The sequence below is a fragment of the Haemaphysalis longicornis genome, unplaced genomic scaffold (genome assembly GCF_048455015.1).
Source record: "Haemaphysalis longicornis isolate Haplotype H1 unplaced genomic scaffold, Haemaphysalis longicornis Haplotype H1 scaffold_3, whole genome shotgun sequence".
Lineage (NCBI taxonomy): Eukaryota > Metazoa > Arthropoda > Arachnida > Ixodida > Ixodidae > Haemaphysalis > Haemaphysalis longicornis.
This window is the reverse complement of record NW_027526335.1, coordinates 205,667,544-205,673,543: the sequence shown is the minus strand read 5'-3', so window position 1 is coordinate 205,673,543 and position 6,000 is coordinate 205,667,544.

Genomic DNA, 6,000 nt, shown 5'->3' with positions numbered 1-6,000 from the left:
CTGTACATTATCATCACATCGTTCACCTTCACCGAGCTCATCATGCTACTGCGGCCTCGACCGGGATGGTCGCCTTCTAGGAAAGGGGCATGTTACGCCAACAAAGACGTAGCAGCCGCATCTGGCGTCACAAACAAGCATCTGCGACGACGACGAAGGTGTGTGGGGCATGTTACCTTGAATGCGCGTTCCCACATTACTCATCTGCGTCCAAATCATCACCGCGCTGCAGCTTCGACCGGGACGGTCGCCCTCGACCGGGGGGGTAATGTCACGGGACACCTAGGCGGCCAATGCCCCATCATGGCTCATCACGTCAAGACGATGAGGACGATGAAGAAGTGGCTGGGTCCCAGCGGGCGCTGTTATGCCCGCATTGTAAATTATGGAAATAGATAGTTCCCCATCCTCCAGTCAACGTTCGAGTCATTGGCTCTGCCGCCACGTTACTATATATATGTATATAAATCTATATATATGGGCAGTAGAAGAAAACTGTCGAGGAGCGAGAAGAAATATTTGAGAAAAAGGTTCAGTAACAATTAAAAAAAACAGTGACTTACAGCCGTTTCGACTATAGGACCATTCTTCATCTGAGTAACGTACAATTTTGAAGCACGCAAGCTTATATAAGTGCGGCCGGTGTATGCTTTTATAACTGCGGCTAGAACTGGGAAAGAGTGGGCAATATACATATGCGTAAAAACTTTCGTGATGTTTTTCAGCTCCCAATTTCTCAGAAGCAAAAAACAAAAACAAAATTAAAGGAAAGCAGCGTTTTCAGTAGATGCGGCCCCGCGAGCGAGAAGCTCTTCTAAAAAGCATAGCAAGAACCAACTTCATTCAATTGAAAAAAGACAGCGTGGGAAGGTAATAAAACACACACACTTCATGTAATAATTACAGGAATAAATGAATGGTGCAGCGAATGTCTCAAGACAGGAAATGCAAAGTAACCGGAATCACAAGAACAACACACAACAGACCGGAGGCCGCTGGTCACACATCGATTTCTAAACATTTGAATTATCACTTCCGTGAGAAACGCCAGGCTGGTTCACAAGTTCACAGAATTCCTAGGCGTGCAGGCGCTAGCTGCTCAACCAATTACAAAAATATGTACTTTTAGTGCCGAGATATGTCCTGCGTGGATGTAACACAAAATCGGTCACCAGCAAGGGCCAAGAAGTTTCTCTCCATGTAATCAAAGCCTGTAACAGCATAATGCACGCACGCAAAGAATTGGGGATAAGACATTTTAGAGATACATAAACTGTCCAACAACCGGAGCGTTGGGGAAACCGCGCGAATGGCGAATGACCGTGCGAGTGGCGTGTCCGCGGTACAAAAGTACCCCCAAAAGGGGCTGCCGACTGCAGTGAACACCCCTCTCCTCTCAACTAGAGTGGTAGGCGGTAGGTGCGGCGTACTGAGGAGGCAGCTGCTATGCCGCGAAAAAATAGAGAAACAATAAAAAAGAGAGGCGGGTTGAACGTGAAGTCTGTGACACGTGTTCGGTATAGCGAATGAAACTGTAGCGGCAAGCCACAGTGCCAGCGGGAGCAGCGTGACGCAGGCCCACGGGCGCGCTCACCCTCCGGAGGGCTTGCGCGCCCCTGGCATCATTACATAGAGACCCCACGGCATTCGGAATAAACCGGCCTTGCTACGTGGTCTGGTCACCTCTGTTTCAACGTCTCCGTGGCATGCGCTCTACAAAACAAACAAAAAAACACGGCAAATTGTTTAGGTACCCAGCTAAAAGACGAAAAATTCCCCAAACTCTCATCCATTCCCGAGGATACGGATTTGAACCTCATATGCGGATGGAGAAATGAGGTACGATTTGCGGATTACTCGATCGTTGTGACAGCGAAACCCAGATTCTAATATCCCGGCTCTGAGCCGGTCAAACAAATTACGCCCACCTCCCCTCGCGGGAAACTCTGGTGTGCTGCGACGCTGAAGGGGGTTCCATTGTGCGTTTCCGTTGCGCCGAATACTCGAATTGCGTGACCAGTCGTCGGGTAAGGCGAGAGAGAGAGAGAGAGAGAGAAAAAAAGCGTAGCGTGGACGACCGTCAACTGAGAGACCGGCCGGAGCGCGGCACTCCGCTTATATGCGCAACGCGCCCGAAGGAGAGGATACCGTGGACAGAGAGGACGCTGCACATGCGAACAGCGTGATTGCGCCGCGCGCAGCACCGCCCACAGGCGGAGTGAGAGTGCGCTGCACCACGCGCCCGCAGATGTTGGGCGAGAGTGTTCGCTATCGAATATAGGAGAGGGGGTGAGCGGTGGAGAGACGCAGCTGTGCGGAAGCAGACAACGATGACGGATGCAGGACAGGGCCGCCGGCAAGAGATGCTCCTCTCAGCGTCGCATCTAAAGATTGCCTAGGAAGGTTAACGTGTCTTTTCAAGGGGCGAGATGGCAGAGTTTTGGAATGTGACTTGTGAATATTAAACCTAGTTCTGAAGGAACTTTGTGCTTGCCCGATGCATTGTAGGTGGCTCACCATGCACTTTAGCAAATATACCACATTGGAACTATCACGGTTCAGGTCTACATTCATTTTCAGACGAAAGTCACAAGCTCTACTGACGGTGGAATTTGTTGTGGACATGTGCGTGCTATTTGACATCGAGGGTTCCTGCAAAGGCGGCATCCGCCGTTTGTCTATGTCCTTCATTTAGAAGAGGTCAGCACAACCCGATTTTTTTTTGTTTCGCCAGTGCACAGCCTGTTGGGGCTCCGGGAAACAAACGTTTTAGGCGCTCACTTTGAGTAAAAATGTTATAGTGTTTTTTAGTGCATACCAGAATTTGGGAACAGGTGCTCAGTTTGTCAGAACTAAGTGCATTTGGGTGGTGTCGTGGGAGGTTTTGGGTTCTTTGATGAGGTCTGATGGATTCAGGTTTTGTGATCTGTGTATTGGGTTCTCAAATATTTCAACGGGGTAATTTGTCTCGGAAGTGCACTTCGTAGCTGCTACCAATTACGATTGAAGTTCTCTTCCACTGAGCAGATTCGATGAAAACGATGAGCTTGGCTACAAGGAATTCCAGTTTCGCACTGTTTGACGTGACTGCTTTGAAAATGTAGGTACTGTTGCTTGTCGGTCAGTTTCCTGTACAGTTCAATGATCAGTTTGCTGTCTGAGATGGTGAAGTTTACGTGAAAGAAATTACCAGTTGACGGTTAGTATTGGAAAGAAAAAGAACTGGAGGGATAAGCGGAGTAAATGCGCCTATGAAGCTTATTAGCTTCGTCGGTTCGTGGGTCCAAATAAGGAATACATCGTCAATGAAACTTTTATAACGGAGTGCCTTTAAGCTCTGGCTATTCAGAGATTCTCCCTCTAGGACGCCCATAAATATATCAGCACAGTAAGGTCCAACGTGTGTTCCCATAGATGTGCCACTTATTTGGCCGTAGTGTTTTCCAGCATACTCAAAACAATTAAGCTCTAGAATTAGGTGAAACAGAAGTGCTTGGTGTAGAGCTATCAATATGTTTGTCGAAGGTTGCTTCACTTTTGTCACGAAATACTGCTGGGATCCCATCGGCGTGCGGAATATTTGTGTAGAGTGATGCAACAGCCATTGCAACCAAGACGGAGTTGCTGTGATCTCAAATCTAAAACGTCCGAGTAAAGTGGTGGGTATCTTCATAGCAGGAAGAAAAGCTAGGCGGCATGATACCAAGTATCCAGTCCACGTATCGCGAAAGGGGCTCCGCGAGGGTGCCTTTTCCAGCGTTGATTGGGGGGCCGGGATAGCCTTTTTTGTGGATTTTGGGCAGCAAGTAAATCTTGCCAGGTACTGAAATAAGCGAAACAAGTGAATTGACTGTATGATTAACTTCATTCCCCTGAGATTCACACTGCCCACAAAAGCAATCCGAGGATCGCACGCGAAGTAATGCATGAGAAAAGAGAGGTCAAGAAATTGCATAAAAATTTGAAGAAAAAGAAAACGAGCTCTCCTAATGCACTTATCTTAGACTCGTAATCACGAAATTTAAGTCCAAAATAAAACAAGCAAGAGAATTACTTCAAAATAACGCTGCTTCAAATTACGAAAGAAAACCCATGTAGATTCTGGAAGCGCATCCTCCCTCCTAAAAGCGACAACCCCATTTTTCTCCTAAAGAAAAAAAGCTAAACCGAATGTTCACATTAAAAATTTTCACTCTGTTTTCTGAAAAAAAAACAGAAAAATACCAAACATTCTTTTTGGTATTAGCATTTTATTCGACCCTTTGATTCTACTGATGAGGCATTCGAAGCTTCTTGCTGAACGTGAATCCTAAAAAACCACGCGGCCCGGCAATTTTCTTAGGCGTTACGCCGAATGGTGTAGCCAGTATCTAGTATTAGTCTTCCGTAATTAGCGCACTGATCATTACAAAAAAGCAAAAGTAGCACCGATACCTAAAACATGCAACAACGAAGATAGTTCTCATTTCAGACCAATCTCACTAACTTCAACACTAACTTCAATGTAAATTACTTCAACACATCATTATCAAGCACATAACGCTGGTCCTAGAGATCAAAGGCAGTTTATCATCTTACAAGCACGGATTTTGATAAAGGTAATCCACAACAATGCCGTTAAATGATGTTGCATATCACTTTGATTTTTCTATTATTAACCGGGTGCACAAACACGTGATGCTCCTAGATTTTCTAAAGCATTTGGTTAGGTATGGAATAAAAATTAACTGCAAAACTAAAAAATATACTCGCATCGCAAACCTAACAAACTTGATCGAAGCCTTTTTTTAGGGCCACTGGCAATTTGTAATATTTGAAAAGGTGCAGTCAGACACCATGCCCGTAACATCCGCAGTCCCCCAGAGCTAAGTTTTTCGCCTGATACCGCTAAATGTTTCTAAAGAACTTGATTGGGTACGGCATAAAAATTAACTGCAAAACTCGAAAAATATACTCGGAACCACAAACCCAACAAACGTGATCGAAGCCATTTTATATGGCCACTCGCAATACATACTACATACCCACGAGTGCAAACTCGCCGTAGCTGGATTACTTGCTGCGCGATGGTTTTGTGACTTTTTTAACGTTCCGTTCGCTTCCGTTGTTGTTTCCGCGTGTATGGTCAGTCGGTATGTCAATTTCTTTTCCTTAGACGATTTTGTAGCTTACTTGATTACCATTTCTCTGTTGGTATCCTTTATAAGATTTGGAACCTGAAATGTTTATACCTATATTAAGCGTTACGAACCCTTGCACTTGGTTCATTTCTTTGGTGTCGTTAATAAATCTGTGGAATATTAAACCTAATGCTTTCAATATTAGTTACACAACCATTGTACCTGTTTGGACATTTTGCATTTCTTACGGTTTCAGTACGTACCGAAATACTTCTTTTGTAAGTATATTATGTATACTCCTGTATGCACACCTGCCTTGCTCTTAAAAGTGCCTTTCAGTATTTTAAATAAATAAATAAATAAATAAATAAATAAAAGTAAATAAATAAATCAGGCAGGCTCTTCAAAGTACGAGAGTTGTTTTAAATTATTACAAAATGATATCGGGTGTATCACTGCTGAACCATATCGAAGTCCTGTCAGCAACAACATCCTTATTGGTGGGGCCACTTATCGACACTCAGACGCCAATAGGGCCGAAATGGACTACCTTCCCACGCAAGGTATCATATGCTTGTCTACGTCCACATACATTACTCAGGAGCTTCTGGTAGGAAGACGGGGTAAAAGTGTGGGCGGTTATGCTTAGGCTGCAAGCTTAACACTGTAACAGTGCACCAATACTGGCCGATCTCATGCATCGACGACGTTCTTGACGTTCTTGAAAAATTTACATTCATTTTGACGATAGGCACCACATCGGTTTACTGGCAGGTTAAGATGCATCCAGGATACACATAAAAAATTGTCTTGGTAACACGTGCCGGAGACAACGAGTGGCCTGTCATGCCTTTTGGTCTCCTCAATGCCCCGGACATTT